The following is a 20828-nucleotide window of genomic DNA, read 5'->3' on the forward strand; positions in this document are numbered from 1 at the left end:
TCTACTGAATGATTTTTATGTATTGGTACATGAGTCTCTGAAAGATTCATGTTTCTCTGGTTTATCGCATTAAAGTTCTCTCATTCAGTAGTGAATAACGACAATGGAAGCTATAATATCCTGGGTGTTTACTATGTGCCAGTTAAATATTTGACAGACAGTAACAACTTTATGAGACAGGTCCTCCCATGATATATATTCCCATTATAGTGATGACGCTTTTGAGTCTTGGGTCAAGTAAATCGCCCCAGATCACAGAACTGGTAAGTGATACAGCAGGCCTTGAAACCAGCTATTTTTTTTTAATGTTTATTTATTTTGAGAGATAGAGAGAGAGAGAGAGAGAGAGACAGAGAAAGAGGGAGAGAGAATCCCAAGCAGGCTATATGCTCAGCATGAAGCTCAACCCAGGGCTCTATCTCATGACCATGAGATCATGACCTGACTGATATCAAGAGCCAGTTGCTTAACCATTGAGCAACCTAGATGCCCCCAAAGCAGCTATTGTGACACCAAAGTATAGAGGTAAAACCTTTGAGTGACAAAAAGCTTGTGACATGGACTCTTATGATACTACTAGGCTAGGACTGCTTGGGTGTAATGAAAAGAGAGAATTGGCCGTTGTAGTACCTGGATTTGAGTCTAGTCTCGCTATACTCTGGACTGACACTTTGGCCGGAAGTTCAGCTCAAGTTTGTGTCAGCCAATAAATGCAATCTCTTTCTCCCTCTGACACTGGTTCTGTTGGCCAGCTTTCTCATATTGAAGATATTGTCTAAATTTGACCCAGGAGATTTGCCAGAGTTAATTTTGGCTTAGTTTTTCCTAAAACTTGTGATCACAGAGAAAGAGACTATGTTTCCACAAAACCCACCAAATTTGGGTCCCCAAACTAATCACTATGGTCAGGAGAATGGAGAGTGCTCAGTAGCTGGCCAAGGTCATATTCCCCTAACCCTTGGGCTTGGGTAGAATGGAGAGTAGGGTAAATCCCGTAAGAAATACCTAGAATGGCACATTGTAAGAGGGAAGCTTAATAAACAAGATTACTTATATACAAGGCTTGTCTTGGATGGATGCAACATGAATAGATTCTGTACCCACCCACCTAGATTTCTAAAATTTATAGAGGCCTTAACTGTACATACACAGTCCAGATGTTCTCAATACCACCTTACTGTCTCAAGGCTGTGCCCTTGAAACAGCTTCTACTGTGGGAATGGTGGGCAGAAAGTACCTTCTAAGGACAGGGGATGGGGTTGAAGAGCCACTCATTACCCAGGTCTAGCTGGTGGGTCAACCAGTGGTCATATCCTCCCAATGATCTCCTCCAACATGAAGTAGGTCATTTCTCTTTAAACTCTAGCCTCTTCATCTGTGAAATAAGAATAATTTTCCTTGGAAGGTTGAGGTAAGGGAAGAAGGAAATAATAGACCAGAAGGAAAATATTTTGTAAACTTTACAGGCCTGTGGTAACACTACTCCAGCTAGTATCTCTGAAAAACCTGTTTCTCCAGCAACCTTTGCTTTAACATAGGATTTAATTTAGGTGCTTCCTTGCCATTCAGTAATGGTCAGTCATGGGCTACACTAAACTAATTAAAATACATGCATGAGCATTAGAATATATATGCTCACATTGTTTATCTTGAAGAGAAGTAAAAATGAAAGCATTAAAAAAATCTGGGATACTGCTATTTGTTTCTCACGTGTGCCAGATTCTGTGCCAATGTACAGTTTAATTTCAGGTTTACCTTAAATTGTCTCAGCTAAAAGGTAAAAGCTGGGTAACTAGCCTGTGGATAAAAATAGAGGGTTGATACAAAGGGAAAGTACAAAGCAAGAACACAAAGCTCAGGGACATGGAAGTGAAAACTGAAGCATGAGCAGTTCATGCACTTTAAGGCAAGTGGGGACTTTGCCTAAGGTTATAAACCAAGGGGACAAAGTGCTTCTTCCTTATCCACGTGATTAACCCTTAAAATTGTATCTGACTATAATACCCCAGTTAAGTGAACCTTGGGTGCTTGGCCTCACAATAAGAAGGGAAACTTGAATTTCTGCAATTTCATGCTCTAGCCAAAGAATTCAAAACCATATCCACAAGAAAATCATCTTTTGAGAATTTTCCAGGTGATGAATTATATTCTCTGGTTCTGTAGCTCTAGAAGGATATTAAGTTCACTCAGGAGGTTGTGTGTGTCATAACATGGTAGCCTTTGCTTTCAGACACCTAGAATTTGCTAGGTTCTTTTAATATCAGAAAATGAAAGACTAAAGAAATGAAGAAGACAAATGACCAGGTACTGTGGCTGTGAATAAAAAGACCTACCTTCAAATTTGCATTCAGTCAATATCATTCAAAGACTAAATATTTGAGCATCGGGCTCCATCCTAGGTGCCAGGGATAAAGTTTTGAACCAAATATTGTTCTTGCCTTCATGAAGCTTATATTTATCATCTGAGGGAGACACATAATAATGTCACATAAATGGTGATCATTACGATGAAAAATAGGGCAGGGAGATTAAGAGGGCCACCTAGGTGGCTCGGTTGGTTAACTCTTGATCTCTGTTCAGGTCTTGATCTCAGGGTTGTGCATTCAAGTCCTGTGTTGAGCTCCGCATTGGGTTTGGAACCTACTTAAAAAATAAAAATTAAAAAAAAAGAAGGGTGTTGAGTGCTCTTTTAGAGGGAGTGGTCAAAGGAGAACTCTCTCAGGGGTTAATATTTGAAAAAAGTCTTGAAGGAAGTGAGAGAACAAGGCATGAATTTTGGGGAAGAGTGTTCCTGGGAGAGAGAGAATCGTACGTGCAAAGATCCTGAGCCAGGAGTGTACTTCATTTGAGGAGCTAATAAGGAGGCCAGGTAGTTAAAGAGGATTAAGCCAAGATAGCAGGGATGATAGATAAATAAATTTGACACAAAGCTAGAGGCTACATTACATGGGGCCTTATAGACCTTGGTAAGACTTTCACTTTTACTGATGTGTAGTAGGCACCTATTGGAGGGCTTGAGCAGAGGGATGACACGATATGATTTATGTTTTAGAAAGATCACTCAAGCTGTTCTGTGGAAAACAGTGAAGAGTAAGGGGAGAAATGGGGAAATCAGATGACTATTACAGTAACTTAGGATGTACATGGCTGCGGTGAGAAATGGTTTTATTTGAGATATTTTATGAAGGCAGAACCAAAGGATTTGACCTGGCTTTCCTGCTATAGAACTCCAGTCACATAGAGGGCATTTTATTTAGAAGATTTTCAAACATACACAAAGGTAAAGTGAATAGTGAAGTGAACTCTGTATCCACCACTCAGATTTTACAATTTTGAAGATTTGGTCATGGGTGAGATGGGTGAAAGAGGTCAAGAGGTACAAACTTCCAATTATAAAATAAATAAGTCAGGGGATGTAATGTATAGCATGGTGACTATAGTCAATAATATTGTAGTGCATACTTGAAAGTCACCAAGAGAATAAATCCTAAAAGTTTCCCTCACAAGAAAAGAAAAATTTTTTTGTAATTTGTATGGTGACATTTAGTAACTAGATTTATGGTGATGATCATTTTACAGTGTATATAAATATCAAATCATTATGTTGTACACCTGAAACTAATATAATATGTCAATTATACCTCAGTGATAATAATAAAAAAGATTTTGCCAATCATGTTTTGCTTGTGTCTTCCTACAACTCTTTTTTTTTCTCTTCCTAGATATTCAAACAAACCCTAGACATCACATCTTTTTACCCATCAATACTTTGGTATGTGTCTCCAACAAATCAGAACTTAAAAAAAGACAAAAATAAGAACACAAAACCCCACAATATCACACATGAAAACCCACGATATTCACCTAACAAAGCAGATAATAATTATTATTTGTTTAAGTTTATTTATTTATTTATTTTGAAAGAGACAGAGATAGCGTGCAAGCAGGGGAGGAGCAGAGACAGAGGGAAAGAGAGAATCCCAAGCAGGCTCCATGCTGCCAGTGCAGAGCCCCATGTGGGGCTCGAACTCATGAAACTGTGAGATCATGACCTGAGCAGAAATCAAGAGTCAGACACTTAACTGACTGAGCCACCCAGGTGCCCCACTAATAATTATTTATTACAGTCTAAAATCAATGTGTCTTCAAGTTTTACTAACATTTTTCAAAAATGTATTTTTAGAGTTAGTTTGATCAAATCAGGATCCAAAGGAGGCCCACCCATTGCATTTGGTTAATGTGCCTCATACATCTCTCTAATCTATAACTGCCTACCTCCTCCCAAATTTTCATGTAGTTATATTTAACATTTTTAATTTTATTTTATGTTTTTATTATAAGACTGTACTTTTAATGGCAATTTTAGGCTTATTGCGAAGTTGAGAAGATGCAGAGATTTCTCATATACCCCCTGTGCCCGACACAATGCACGGCCGCCTCTGTTACCCACGTCCTCCAGCAGTGGTGCGTTTGTTACAGCTCATGAACCTGCATTGACATATCATAATCACTCAAAGTACTTACTTTACCTTAGGGTTCACTCCTGGTATTGTACTGTCTATTAGTTTGATCAAATGTATAATGACATGTATCCATCATTATGGTTCCATACGGTGTATTTTCACTGCCTTAAAATTCCTCCGTGCCCTATTCATCCCTCTCCACTACCCCAACCTCTTGCAAGCACTGATCTTTTTACCATCTCCATAGTTTTGCCTTTTCCAGAATGTCATATAGTTGCAATTATGTGTGTAGCCTTTTCAGATTGGCTTCTTTCACTTAGCCATGTGGATATAAGGTTCCTCCGTGTCTTTTCATGGCTTGGTAGATCACATATTTTTAGTGCTGAAAAATATTCTGCTGTGTGCATGTGCCACAGTTTATTTAATCCATTCACCTACAGAAGGACATCTTGGTTGTTTCCAAGTTTTGGCATTTATGAATAAAGCTACTATAAATGCCCATATGCAGGTTTTTTATGGACATAAGTTTGCAGCTCCTTTGGGTAAATACCAGTGTGTATGATTGCTCACCATATGGTAAGAGGATATCTACTTTTGAGAAATTGCCAAACTGTCTTCCAAAGTAGCTGTACCATTTTGAATTCCCACTAGCAATAAATGAGGGAGAATGCCTGTTGTTCACATTCTCATGGGTATATGATGTTGTCAGTGTTCTGAATTTTAGTCATCCTTTTATTTATCTCTGCCATTTTGCTGTTGTTGTTGAGAATCCTGAGTCATTTGCTCTATAGAATTTCTCATATAACTCAGTTTGGCTGATAGCACCAGGTGGCATTTGAAAAATGTTTCTTTATCCTCCTAACTTACTGTAAAACTGTTAGCTAGATCTAGCGGCTAGAATAATTCATAGACGACACCATGTCCTATCTATATCATTGCACTGTCAACCTAAATAAAGAGGTAAACTGAGGCAAGTTTGAATGACCAGAAATTGAGTTTATTCAGGGATAGCAGAGGAATTGCAGTTCAGGTCACACAAACTATGGCAAGTTACAGGTGTGTCTTTGAGGGTTTAGGGTCAGGTGTTTTTATGGTCAGGGAGTGCAAAGAGAGGGGAGTTTAGCTAGAGTTCAAGCAGCAAGTTTATTGGCTTGGGGGTGGGTGGAGGTTCTTGGTGGTGTTCATTGGCTGAGGGATGTTTTGGTTTTCTATAAATCAGGAATTAGGGGGAAACCAGTCTGTCAGTCTGTTAAGTTTCATTCTCCTGAGGACACATGCAAGAAATTCTCCATTTTCTATCCTCCAGTTCCATTTGAGAATGAAATCCTTTCACAGCATGGCGGTTATATGATGGCCACCTTAGTGAGGTTGAACAGCTTCACCTTAGTAAGGTTAAACTTGGTCAGTGGTGTAGTAGGCCAAGTATTCCCCCACTTTCCAACGATGTCTGTACCCTACTCCTGGAACGTGTAAATCTGTCATGCTACCTGGCAAAGGGTAGTTTGTAGTTGTAACTAAGGTTAGAGACCTTCCAATAGGAGGAACCAGGATTGTCCAGGTGGGTTCAGTTGAGTCACATGTTCTTTAAAGGCAGGAAACCTTCCCAGCCGAAGTCAGAAGAAGCAGGAGACAGATGCAGAATGAGGTAGGGGGGAAGCGAGAGAGACTGAGGGCATGAGAGGTGTGGTGTGCCCTCGCTGGCTGTGACCCATGGGGTCCTGAGCAAGGCTTCTGGAGCCAAGGGCAGCACCAAATCCAAAGCTTCTGTGGCCAACAGCTTGAATGAACTAGGAAGCCGGGTCTTTCCAGAGTCTCCCAGTTATAGCCCAGGCCGGCTGACACCTTGGTTCTGGTCTTCTAAAATCTGCAGCTGGGAGACCAGCCAAGCCCACCTGGACTCTTCACCCACAGAACGGTGAGGTACAAAATGTATGTTGTTTTAAGCTGCTAAATGTGTGGTATTAGGACAGGGATAGATCACTAATACAAGCGGATGCAGGTGTTGTGAGTGGGACCCATAACGTTCTCAGGGACTCGCGCCTAGTGGTTTCAGCAGCTGTTGATAATTGTTGTTCAGATCTGTTGTCATTTGCGGTTACAAAATGCTGGTATTTTTTGTTTTTTTAATCATTCCTTCTGCATTCATTAGCTGGAATTCTTCTCTAAGGAAGAACTTTATCAATAATTTAGTTTCCCTGAAAACATTTGGTATACAAAAAGCAGGATAAATGCCTGAGTTTTTTCTCTTCATTAGGCTTCAGAATATGGGGATGGTGGTTTTGCTACAATTTAAGGTGACCAATTAGGGTTTTCTTGGTTGTTGTTGTCATTGGTATTATTATGAATTCATGAAGTGTTATTTATTTGTGTGTTTTGACCACATTGCTGTCATTAATTTCTTTTTGGTGCTTAAACGGTCCCATCGGTGGCCCACGGAAAGCCTTTCAAGTTTAATCCTGTGTCTTTTTGTCAACGCCTTATTATTTATGACAGCATTCTTTCTGCCACCACAAATTATCCAATGTTGATGTTGTGTATTTCATGCCCCAGACATTACATTGGTTGTACATTTCCCTGAGAATCCTTTGTTTTTTTGGGGGGGGGGGTGAGGAATTTAAAGACCACAGTCTTTCCAGACAATTATTTCCAATTGGGAGACAATTATTTCCAATTATCCAATAATCCTTTGTCTCGCTCTTTGTGCCCCTCCCCCACCCTCTTGCTCTCCCAAAAATAAACAACTTTTTTTTTGAAAAGAACCTTTTATCTTTAATTTTCTCATTAAAAAATATATGTGTAACACCCACACACAGTTTCACCTATTCCACAAGGTTGTTTGGGAAGTGAAGTACATTTCTGGATATTTGTGTTTTCAAAAGTTGCTTAGCAATTGTTTTTATCTTTGAAGAAAGAAGCAAAAACAAAAACGCTCTATTAGTTTCTTAAGGCTGCCACAACCTGGGTGGTTTTAAATAATAGAAATTTATTGTCTCATGGTTCAGAGGGCCAGCAAGGTATTGGTGAGGCCGTGTTCCCTTTGAAGCCTGTAGTGGAATCCTTTTTGACTCCTCTTAGCTTCTGGTGGTTTATGGGCAATCCAGGGCCTTCCTTGGCTTGGGACACATCACTCCAATTTTTGCCTTCGTGGTTAATGTGGCATTTTCCCTGTGTGTCTTTGTGTCTTCATGTAAGGTTGTCTTCTTATAAGGATACCAGCTGTTTTGGATTGGAGGCCACCTTGCTCTAGAGTGATCTCAACTGAGATAATAAATCTGCAATAACCCTATTTCCAAATAAGTTGATGTTGTGAAGTTCTGGGGATTAGTACTTCAACCTATCTTTGGTGGGCATGGTGGGGGGTGGTTAGAAGCACAATTTAAACCATAAAAGATGGTAATATGCAAAAATCAACCCTTGAAACAAGTCCCAAATGTCTTCTCAAGAAAGAATAGGGATGGAGATGGACCAAGTGGAAGAAGGTTCTGACTCTTCTGTTAAGAGGGTCTGAGTGAGCAGTTTCCCAACAGAACTGCCATTGCTATGTTGAGTCAGTGATTGGCCATCTGCCTGGTTCCTCCTCTTCCTTTGCCAGATCTTTAAGTTTGCTTGTTTTTTCCTGCACAGGTAAGGGACTTTTAGGGAATAAGTTAGTGGTTCTTGTGAATAAATCAGCAGAGAGAGCCCAAACAATGAAAAGTTGTTCTTTCTTCCTAAAATGAAAAAAAGATGCTAAGTTATTTGTGATTATAACAATAATGCAGAACAGAAAAGTATAAAGGAGAGGCCACCAGATACTTGGGAAAGAGATGTTTACTGTTAACACTTTGGTGAACACACTCTTATGCCTATTGTGTACCAGTGTGTATCTCTCTGTGTATGTGCATGGCTGTGCACATGCATGTGTATTTTGAGTCAATTAAGAATGCATATGGCTGGTAGCAACAGAAAACCAAACTAGGGTAGATTTAGTAAGCAAGTGTTTCCTTTTCTCACATTTCAGGAACTCTGGAGGTAGGCTGCTATTGATCAAGGATTTAGTGGTGGCAGGGCTAAGACTCAGCAATTCTCCTGTCCTATCCATTATGGTTTCACAACGGCTGCTGCAGCTCTAGCCATATTAGTGGTAACCCAAGAAAGAAGAAAAAGAAAGAGATGTCATCCCTCTTCTTTTGTCAGGAAAGTGAAAGCTAGTCCTGCAACCATCCTGTGCCCTCCCCCGCAGCCAGCCATTAGATCCCTCATCTCATGTTTGTTAAAGAATCACCTGTTTCTAGTTATGTGGCAGACTGGGAATATAGGGAACAGGATAGCTTAGATCAAGAATTGGGAAGCTGTGGTTCCTAGCCCAAATCTGTCTGTTGCCTGTTTTTGTAAATAAAGTTTTATTGGAACACAACCCCACCCATTGATTAACATATTTTCTATGGCTGCATTCACACTATAACGGCACATTGTGATGGCAACCATACAGTCTATAAATCTTAATCTATTTATCATCGGGTCCTTCAGAAAAAAATTTACCACCTCCTGGCTTAGATCAGGTAATGATCCATCCACTGAAATACAACTGAAATCAGTTGTTCCAAACAAAAATGTGTTTTGTTAGCAAGGGAGAAAGTGGGAATGGATGTTGAGTAGGCAATTAAACATGTCTATTGCCACGTTGGTGATGGAGGTTGGGGGTATCACAGGGACCAAAAGGACAAAGTTGAACTAACCTTTGCAGGAGCCATGGTTTCTCTCTTAATCAGTCACTTACTTCAACGTTTTCTTCTGTTTGGGTTTTTATTCCTCCTGGATTACTCTGTAACCCAGCCCTTAGGTAGCAAGCCCTTCCTCTGCCATCTTTGAATATTTTACTTCTGAAATGACGAGTGCTCTGAACAAAACTTATGTGGGGTGAAGACCTGGAGAGTGACAAGAGGCCTATTTTAGAGAGGGTAGTCAGGGAAGGCTTTCACTAGGAGGAGACTCTCCAGTCTGAAGGAAGTGAGGCAGGGAACCCTGCATATACCTGAGGAAAGGATTCCGGGCAGAGAGACACGCAAGCACAAAGGCCCTGAAGTGGAACTTTGGTTGGAAGCATCAAAGACAAGGACATCGAGGACACCAGTGCTTGGTGACAAGTGAGCAAGGAGAAGACTGATATCAGAGAGCTGGAGGTAACAGCCAGGTGTTAGATCACACAGGGACTTGTGAACCATAAAGAAGTTGGGGGGTTATTCTAATGATGGTAACAGGTTATTGGAAGATTTTGATCAAAAGTATAAAGTGCTCTGACAGATACTTAAAATGATCCCCTTGGATTACTCTGGGGCAGAAAACAAGTTTCCATTTATAAACTATAGAAATAAATAATTTGCTGAGTTGTGAAGGTGCTTTGTAAACAGTGAATTTCTGTTCATTTAATAAGTAAATATTGAATAACTGTTATACTGTGGGCACTTTTGGGCTTTGGGGATAGAGTGATCAATGTGACATAAGTCCTGACCTTGTAGAATTTATAATCTAATAACGGAGGTTTAGAAGTAAACAGACAATTGTAAAGAGTGTAGTCAGTTCTATAAAAAGGGTAAACATGGGAGAAGCTGCACAGCTCAGACAGACTTAGGTGGTTGGGGAGAGCAGGAAGATGTGTTCAGGAAGTTGTGTCCTGAAGGATGGGCTGTGGGGTAGAATGCTGCCAGGGAAAATATAGGATGTCCAGTTAAATTTGAACCTTATATATACAATGGATAATTTTTTAGTATAGATAGGTCCTAAAAATATTACATAGGGCATACTTCTACTAAAAATTTTATTGAAAATTCAGATTTAAATAGGTATCCAGTAGGTTTAACTTCTTAAATCTAGCAAACATGGAGGTTGCTCTGCAGGAGAGTTGCAAGTGTTTGGGTAAGCATAGAGTCCAGAGTTGGAGACAAGAGTTTTGAGAGAGGTAGTCTGGACCAAGTAGGTTGGGCCAAGCAGGACAAAGGGTTTAAAATAAGGAAGTGACCTGCTCAGGTCTCAAATTCAGGTAAAAGCACAATGGCTCTAAATTACAGATGATGAAGTGGGGGTTGGGCAAGGGAAATCATAACGTGAAGAGAGGAGCTGTGAATGGGTCCTTGCTAGGCACGTCTTTAAATTATTTTTTCATTTCTTTCATATTCCTTTGAGGAGGGGCATATTATATGCTTTCTCATTAGTCCATGCTAATTTTAATCCTAAAGCAGCTGAAAAGAACTTTGGAAAGAAGCTTCTCTAACAAGAAACGAAAACAAGATTTCACAAAAAGAGAGCTTCATCCTTAGGAAGCTCTCAGAACGTTTTTACAGGAATTGTCTCCTTTGCCCTCAGATCGCTCCCTGCTTTCCATTTGAGTGGGTGAAGTTATCATGGGTCAAAACTTCATCTCCTGCTGTTGCTCATTCCACCCGCAGGCAGGGATCCGGAGGGTTCTCTGACAAGTAGGACACTGAGGCCTTCTTAGAGGCCAAGAGGACAGCCCGGTGAGAAAAAGGCCACGCTCTCTCCAATGGTTGGAGAAAGACGGCTCTCTGCTCTTTGGCAACGGCCAAACTCATGCTTCAGCCTGACTTTGAAACTGATTCATGAGGGCCGGATGAAATTTCTTTGGAGATTTAAGTGCAAAAGGGAATTTCTCATCAAATGCCATTCCACAGGACACAATAATTCTGAAGCACGATTCCCTTCTAGTAATTTTTCATTCAAATTATCTTCCTGTCAGAATTTGCTGGCCTATAAGACTCATTCTTCTTAATCCAAATCTTGTCCTTTTTTCTTCTGTCCTTCCACTTCTTTTCAGTCACCCACCTCAACCTTCCAGTTTTTTTACTTTTTTTTTTTACATCCATTTGCTATTTCACTCATTAAATATCATCGACTATCTACAATGAAGCCTACCTCTGTCCTAGTTCCTGAAGAATAAAAGACTGATCAAAGACTATCCTTTTCCAAAAGATATTTACAGAGGCTGGGGAAAGAGAAAGTAAAAAATGAGTAATAATTATTATTATAAAATAGTAAACAGTAAAAAAAATAATTATTGTAAAAATAATTAATGATAATAGTAACAATCTAGTAAATGCTTACTAGGTGCTAGAGACACTTCTCAGAATTTTGTATATCGTCACTCATTTGATATTCACAAAAATTCCATGAGAAAACTGCAATTAGCATCACCAGTTCATGAGAAAACTGAGATGCGGAGAATTCCCCGGATAATCTCGTGGTCTCAAGATCAGTGGAAGAACTGAGCAGAGACCAGCACTCTGGCTCTAGAGTTTGTGTTCTTAACAGTATGCTTTATAAGTGTCTTTGTCTTCTATGTCTTATTTTGTTTAAAGACCGTTTTCTGTGGGTATGTATGCCATTGTGTAAATACAGAGACAGCAGTAGCTTATTACTTGATGATAGACCATCTCCCACAGGTCAGCTATGCCAGATAGACATGGCACACACAGACGTTTGGGGGTCTTCTGTAACAGAAATTGACAACCATGGAATGAATGGTATCACCCAGAGGAGATGTGAGATGAAGAGCCAGGGTGAGAGTAAAGTTCTGAAGCCTCAAGATTTTGAGGGTGGGCAGAAGGAGAACCACAAATAAGGAAGAGAAGGAAGGGCATGGGGCCGGGGAAGAACGGGAAGAGAAGGCCATGGAAGACAACAAGTGGAGTTTCAAGGATGGAATCCATGTCATCAAATGCAGCAGAGAGATCCGTTTCCTTTCCTGACCTTCAGGTACAAATAGCACTTGACAAAGCTGAGAAGATATGCTTTCCAGCAACTCGCCTGAGGTGCTCTCCTCTGTCCCGCGGCTGGCGCTCTCTTCCTTTCCTTAACTGGGTTGGGCACCTCTGCCCCTCAGAAATGCTTTCCCATGACTGGAGGCCATCTGGCCTTCAACAGACTTCCACCTACTCCATCCTGTCTGGATAAGCCCACTGGACAAAAGGCAAATGAGCCCTTTGATTTTGCTTGTGTTGGGAGTTTGCTTTTGACGGAGGAAATGAGATTAAGTGACTCACCCCCAGAGCAGAATGGGCTGGACTGAACTTGTGTGAAGGAGAAAAAGAGGGGGAGAAGATGGAAGTCTGAAGAGGAATTACAGTGCTTAAAGGAGAAACAGTGGGTAAATTAGGTAAAGAACAGATGTTCGCTTGAAGAATGGTGGAATGTGACCATTCCAATCTTAGAAGTCCTTTGAGGTTACTATCACACTTCTCTAAAAATTCTCGGAGAGGCTTATTTGACTGTCCATCTTTCTTCCAAAATTCCACCAAATATCCTTCAGCTATAGTGCTGGCACAGAGACCTTCAAGGAGGAATGGATGAGTCACTATGTTCTTCCTCTGAGGTCAGGGGATGGGGATGTCCTGATTTTACTTTAGGAATGAGGACAGAGAGCAGAAAGGGGACCAAACTCCTACTGATGATCTCCGAACGAGGCCCAAGTCTCTAGAGGAGACCACAGCTTTCAAATCTTTATGAAATTCAGAACACATTGTACCTTTTTGCATTTTTTTCATTTTGGTTTTCCTTTGTCTGTTCCTCATAGTGATTAGTAATAAAAACATCCAGTCAGAAAGACACATGTCCTTGCTTTGAGAAGGAAATTGGGGTGGCAGGAAAGTAGAGAGGTACTGAATCCAGCTCTGCAGCCAATTTTGAGGGAAAAGACATCCCACAGATGCTGGTGGTAGCAATTTAAAATTGGAGGCAGGGAGCTGTGAGACCCAGGACAAGGAGAAAAAGGCAAAAAAGGAGAGCTGAGAGAAAAAAAAAAGTATCGATAATACTATAATTTTATATTATTGAGGGGTTGCAATGCTCCAGGCACTATTCTAAGTGTGTTACCAATTTTAACACCTTTAATGCACCAAATAATCGTAGGTGCTATTTGTCCCTCTTACTAATGTTACCTAACAAACCTTCCCCAATTTGAGTGGTGTGAACTAATAGCCCTCTTATTATGCTCACAGGTTCTGGGAGTCAGGAATTCAGACAGGTCACAGTAAACACAGCTTTTATCCACCCGCAATGTCTGGAGCCTCGGCTAAGACTCAAATATCTGGGGGCGGAAGGGGTTGAGACTCGGGGATCCATTCCCAAAATGGCTTCTTCACTCATACATTTGGTTCCTTGACAGGGACGGATGGTTAGCTTGAAGTCTGGGCATAGCTAGGCCTGTCATGCAAAGTGCTTCTTCTACCAAGCCTCTCCCACATGGACACCTAGGGGAAGTTGTAACTTCTCTTATGGCACTTGGTGATCCAGGGAAGAAGGTGGAAACTTCATAGCCTTTTATGACAGGAAAAACACATGGTGTCCCTTCCATGGGACTCTAGGGGTAGAAGCAGACATCAGCCCTCCCAGACTCCAGGGGAAGGAACATGGACTCCACCTGTTGATAGGAGATGTGTCAAATGATTTGTTGCCAGTTAAAAAATGTGACTTTTCTTATTACCATATTACAGATGAAGGAAAGAAAACCTGGGGAAATTGAATAATTAGTCAAAACTGGTCTAGCCAGTATGCAGCAGAAGTATGCATCAAATCCAGACACTCTGGTACCAAAGCCAGTGTTTTTGTTTTTGTTTTGTTTGTTTACTGTCAATAAGAAATTGACCTCTTTTAAAAAAAAATCCGAATGCTGGCATTGTCCAGAAAAATCTAACAGGTTTATTTATAATTGTTATAAAGTTGAGCCGTGGCACCTGTTTACTGAAACATTTTGACTCGCATTAATGCTTTATGTCTCTGCATGTATATTAAAAGTTCAGACACAAATGAAAATGGAAAAACTACCAGTACATGATTTCTATCCCCTATTTTTCCACTTGCAGTCATATATGTAGGTACTTTTGAACCCATGGAAAACATATTTAATATTCAGAACTACCAAAAATAGGAAGAAGATAATTAAAAACAATTTTTTTTAATGTTTATTCATTTTGGAGAGATAGAGAGGGACAGAGCATGAGCCGGGGAGGGGCAGAGTGAGGGAGACACAGAATCTGATGCAGGCTCCAGCCTCCGAGCTGTCAGCACAGCCAGACGCGGGGCTTGAACTCACAAACTGTGAGATCGTGACCTGAACTGAAGTCGGACACTCAACTGACTGAGCCAGCCGGGCACCCCAAAGATAATGTTTTTTTAAAAGAATGAAATGTTTCCAATCATAGTGGATTCTTAAGTATGTTCTCCATATATGGGGCAGGCTAGCTGATGTCTTTTGGCATGAATGTTAAACGTTTAGCATGAATGGTTACAAATTGTATAACTGAACTCAAGAGTTCGCCGTGTGGGATGCATTAAATTGAACACAACACAAGTGTTGAAAGCAAAGGTTTTTTTTTCTTTTTAATTTTTTAATTTTTTTACTTTTTATTTTTTTAATGTTTATTTTTGAGATAGACATGAGCGGGTAAGGGGCAGAGAGAGAGAGAGAGAGGGAGACACAGGATCTGAAGGAGGCTCCAGGCTCTGGACATGGAGCTCAAACTCAGGCACCACAAGATCGTGACCTGAGCTGAAGTCGGATGCCTAACCCACTGAGCCACCCAGGTGCCCCAAGGAGGGGATCTTGGTATCAGAATGAGCTAAAGGTAACTTTAGGGCGACTCGAGGGGCTTTTGCACAGGTGTTCAGCTCCAGTCAGCTCAAACCTGCTTGCCCAAGGGGGTATTTTGTGGTAGCCATATGTCTTCTTGGTAAGGGCTGCTTGTTCCGGGAAACGGATGTTCTTTCCCTGCTTTAGTTCCTTCCCCCTCTTTCCCTCTGCTAGTAGCTTGTAGCCCTCTTATCCTGGTGACGACCCATAGGGTTCTAGCTAACATCATCTTCAGAAAGGCTCACCAGATGGGCCTTGCTTGCCTCCTGCAGAGCACCAATAGCTGCCGTCAGGAAGTGCAGGTCTGTTTTGAAGCGCGGAACAATTTCTCAGCCCAGACACTGGGAAGGAAGTTTGCAAATCAGAGGCCAGCGTGCTTCTAAAAATGTCTAATTTGGCGGAGTGCCACGGCACCAGGCCTGTAAGGATGAGGTTTCTTCAACCTTCCTGTAGAGGGCGGGCCATTGTTGGGAGCGGCTCTTGGACCCCGTTGCTACCTCGTTGCCTTTACCACCAGTGGATCTGTGGGCAGGTGTGTGTGCTTTGTACGAGCATGGTACAGAGATCTTACCCCTTCTCGTTTGGGTGGAGCTCCTCCAGCTCCAAAGCCAGGGATCTTTTTTTAATTTAATTTTATTTTTTATTTATTTTGAGGGAGAGAGAGGGAGGGAGGGAGAGAAAGCAAGCACAAGCTGGGAGTGGGGGGGCGGGGGGGGGGGGAAGACGGGATAGAGAGAAGGAAAGACTGAATCCCAAGCAGTCTCTGTGCCATCAGTGGGGCTCAAACTCACAAATTGTGAGATCATGACCTGAGATCAAGGGTCAGATGCTTAACTGACTGAGCTACCCAGATGCCTCCCCCAAAACCAGGGTTCTTTTTTTTTAATGTTTATTTTTGAGAGAGTGAGAGACAGAGCATGAGCAGGGGAAGGGCAGAGAGAGAGAGAGAGAGAGAGAGAATCTGAAGCAGGCTCTAGGCTCTGAGCTGTCAGTACAGAGCCCACTGTGGGGCTCAAACTCACAGACAGTGAGATCGTGACCTGAGCTGAAGTCAGACGCTTAACCAGCTGAGTCACCCAGGCACCATAAGCCAGGGTTCTTAACCATTGCATCAATGACACCGTGAGTACTGATAACTACCTTACTCCAGCGCTGGCTGTTGCTATTGCTGTTATTACCACGATGGCCACCATTTCTTCCATGAGTGACTACTGCTGTCTCTACCACGTGATTACTACCACCAGCACAACCCCTGTTACAGTAACTGCTTCTGCCGCCAGCAGCCGTTCACTGGGTAGAGTTGGTGACACTCACGTCAGCCCATGTGAAAAGTGTTTTACGTGCAATATTAAAACCTTACAGCATTTCTGTCAAGAAACTAGTGTCCCACTCTTCTTTCTCAGAATGGGAAGACCAGGTCAGAAGCTAGGAATTTGGAAGTGGACAATAGGCTGTGGAGCCTGGGCTGTCAACCACCCTCGAATCCTGCCCCTCAAAGGCTGGCTGCCGTGGCAGGTCGGGGCTAGCCCTTCCCCCACCCTGGTTTATTCCCAACTCTGTGCAAGGTGCTGTGTGATGTTGGAAGGAACAGTACTTCCTGTAGTGTTGGTCTATGAAGAAGCAATGTGAAGAGGCAGTTTTGCTTTACTGATGGGGAGAAGGTGTGGGTGATACAGAGTTGTCGAATAGAGGGGGCAGGTCTCTGGGACTCGTCCTGGCCGCTGCAGAAGTTATGTGCCTTTGGGCAATCACTTCCTGTGGCTGCCTTCTCATTCCCCCACTCTTTGGTTAGAGGGGTTTGTAAAGCCTCTTTCAACTCTGGTGTCTCATATCCCAGGATTACGCAGACAGTAGGGAGTAGGGGAGAGACGCAGCCTTCCTCAAGACACCTATGTTGGGAGCAGCTTCTCAGTGTATTTGGTTTTGAAACCGCTTGAAAACCTAAAGTTGAACAAAAATCAAAATGGCTGCACTAATGCTTCAGTGAAGCTTGATTTAAAAAAAAAAATTAATTTATTTATTTTGAGAGAGACAGAGACAATGCAAGTGGGAGTGGAGCAAAGAAAGAGGGGGAGACAGAATCCCAAGCAGGCTCCGCACTGCCTGAGCAGAGCCCCATGTAGGACTCAAACTCCCGAAACCACTAGACTATGACCTGGCAACAAGTACACAATCCTGTCAAAACCAGCCAGATACTGTATTTCCCTATAAAACCCCTCAGCCCCTTCCTTGTGGGGTGTGAGGGAGCTTGCAGTTTCGAGGGCCATAGCCTCTGTACCCTCCTGTGTCCAGCAAGGCAATAAAACTATTGTTCTTCTTTATCCCAAACTTTATATTTTGGCTCCGAAGCACAGAGGTCAGTTTTTGACAACAAATTTGGTGACCACGAAGGGACACTGTGTGGTTTGATCCATTTCTGCACCAGCTTGCCCTCGGGAGGAGCAGAGAGCTAGAAACAACCTGTGGAGGCCAGACCACTGAGGACTTCGTTTTCTGTCAGGCGGATTGCTCCCTGGTTCCAACTCTGTTCTAAAAGCCCAAACGAGTACTTTGAGGAGCCCATGGGGAGCAGATTCCGGGACTGCCTCAACAGCCACCAAATCCGTTTCACTCTGGGGACCTTCCTGTGCCAGCCCTGCTCATGGCTGCCCAAATTCCCAGCCCTGCTCGTGGCTGCCCAAATTTCTTTGGGGAGAAGAAGGCACGTAGGGAAAGGGAAACATAGCCACTCCTTGGCTGTAATTGGGGGTAAGTCCCCCAGTGTGCACACTGAGGCCCCTTGAATCTTGCCTGTAGTTCAGGAGAAAATGGAGGTTCTCAGGTTGCAGGTGCCATACAGCTGTTGGCCACAGGCTTGGTGGGACAGAGGAAGCTGGAGCTTTCTTCCTCCCATTCGACTGCCTCCAAATAGGGGGTTTTGATTTGGCACTCTCAGTGTATCTAGGTAGCCATTTGGTTGAGCCTTTGGAACTCTGACTTTTGGGGAGGGGACCAGAATACCAGCTTGTGTCAGACGGCTGAGCTTTGGGGCTTGATTTTTTATGAACAGCATGCATGGTTTTTGTATGTGACATAATGTGGGAGGTGCTGCTTCTGTTTCACTTAAGCACCCCCCTAGGGAGAATCTTAGCTGATGGGTGGACCTATAGCTATGATTCTATGTCAAAAAAGAGATTGGTGTTTTACCGTAATACTGCCTGGCCCATGTATGTTTTGGAAAGTGAGGAAAGGTGGCCACTGAATGGAAGCTGGAATTATACTGTTATTATAGTTGGAGTTCTTTTGTCAAAGGAATGGGAAAGAGATTCCATACGTACAGGCATTTCTGCAATTGCAGAACAAAGATGGTGTACAACCAGCAGTAAGTTGACAGTGCAAAGCAAATTGCAACCTTCCGTATTTGATGATTCTTGAACCCCAGAATACAAATAAAAGAGGACTTGTTAATTTCGAGTGTAATGAATCCTTTTAATCCAAATTATGGTCAGTCAGCCCCTTGCACCACCACAGTCAGCAGCCCCTTTGTGGTCATAGGAAGAAAGAACTAGAGTTGAGACTGTTTCTCCACACCTCTGTCCTTCATTACTAGGTGGAAGGGCGGAAAGAGGGTGCAAGCAAGAGGGACCCCCATATTATGACCTGGGAATGGGTATGGTCTTTCCCTTAAAGACCCAACAGGGCATCCAATTTGGACAGGGCCCACCTGATGTGGGGGCAGGACAATTTATGTTGCACCAACTACATGTTGGAGTGAATAGGCAAGGCCAACTGACTGCTTCTTACTGGACCCACAGTCCATTCTCTACCTTGGATTTGTTAAATTGGAAATCTCAAAACCCTTCATGTCAAGATGATCCTAAAAAAACATATAGCCTGATATGCCAATTTAGATCCCAAGGCCCCTGAGAATACATAGCTGGTCAATCAGGCTGACATCAGACAAAAGCTAAATAAGTTGAGGATGCCATGACTCTGGGGCTGGCCCATTTGGTGGTGATGGCTTACAAGACTTATAATGCTAGGGAAAAACAAAAGGCACGGCTTATTTGAGTTTTGCTGTCAGCACCTGGTAAAAGGGACACAAACAAAATGGACACAAACAAAACGAGTCCCAGAGACCTTGCCCATTTTGCCCATCTCAGGTTAAGCAAAGACCAATGTGCATATTGTAAAGAAGAAAGGCATTGGAAGTGAGATTGCGCGGTTTTATAGACTGGGAAAGGAAGGCCAGACTGAAAGGTCTGGGAAACAGATGGTCACTCTCAGTAAAGGATTGGACAGGGATAGTGAATGAAGGGACCTGGGGCTTCTGGTCCCTATTAGAATAGCCCTACAGGAGTCCTGGCTGCAATTAACAGCGGGTCCCAGTTGATAGACATCTTGGTGGATACTGGAGTAACCTATATGGTCTTAAAATAGTAAACTGGCGGGGCACCTGGGTGGCTCAGTCGGTTAAGCATCCAACTTTGGCTCAGGTCATGATCTCACGGCTGGTGGGTTCGAGCCCCGCATCAGATTCTGTGCTGACAGCTCAGAGCCTGGAGCCTGCTTCAGATTCTGTGTCTCCCTCTCTCTTTCTGCCCCCTCCATGCTTGCACTCTGTCTCTCTGTATCTTAAAAGTAGATAAACATTAAAAAAATTTTTTTAAGTAAAAAATAGTAAACTGGCTTCATTAAGCCCTTCTATGTCCACGATGGGCATCACTGGACAGGCACAACAGCAGTCTCTGTTACAACCACTGGAATGTAAATTAGGTGAACAGAAGTTGAGACATAGCTTTTTATACAAGCCTGACTGTCCAAATTCCTCTTTCCGGGCAAGACCTTTTATGCAAATTAAATGCTCAGATAGCTTTCTCACCTGGGAAATGCCATTTGTGGTTACAAGTTCCACCTGAAAATGCCTTAAAGCTCCAGCTCCTGCTGATAACCCAAGAAGACAAGGAAGAAGGCCCAGAACCATCTGATATCTATGAACAAGTGCGCACCACTGTTTGGGCACATGAGAATATCTGGGTGAGCTAAGTCAGCCACTCTGGCAGTAGTATCATTAAAAGGAGTAAAATGTCCTTGTGTTAAACAGAATCCTTTAAAGGAGGAAACATTAAAAGCCATACAACTGAGTCTCCACTGGTTTTTACAACATGGACTGATTAGCCCTTGTCAGTCTCCCTGCAACACTCCCATTCTACTGGTGAGGAAGCCCCATTCAGAGGAATATCACTTTGTTTAAGGTTTAAGGGTTTATCAGTGAAATAGTTCAGGATATCCATCCTACAGTACCCAATCCGTGCGGTGTATTGAGTGTACCACCAGGAGACTACGGATGGTTTGTGGTGTTGGACTTCAAAGATGCCTTCCTTTGTATTCCTTTGGAAGGTGAGTCTCAATTGCATTGGCTTTTGAATGGCAAGACCCAGAGGTGCAGGTAAGAATCCAACATTGTTGGGGTGTGCTCCCTCAGGGCTTCAGAAATTCATGTTAGGTCAGCCCGTTGTTATACATGTGCCCCACCAAGTGTTAGTATTATGAGAACAAAAGGGGGAGAGTGCTATTGGTTGACTGCAGGCCGAATGGGAAAATAGCAAGCACTTTCTTTTGGATAACCCAAATGTCACTTTCAATACCGAGAACTCTTGAAATTCAGCCACTCTGCTGCCTTCTCCTTTGAACCAGTCTCTCTCCGTAATTTTTTGGAAGTTCTTGCAATTGTGTACTCCAGCACGCTTGAGTTATCTGACCAG

This window comes from Panthera tigris, chromosome B1 (genome assembly GCF_018350195.1).
Source record: "Panthera tigris isolate Pti1 chromosome B1, P.tigris_Pti1_mat1.1, whole genome shotgun sequence".
Lineage (NCBI taxonomy): Eukaryota > Metazoa > Chordata > Mammalia > Carnivora > Felidae > Panthera > Panthera tigris.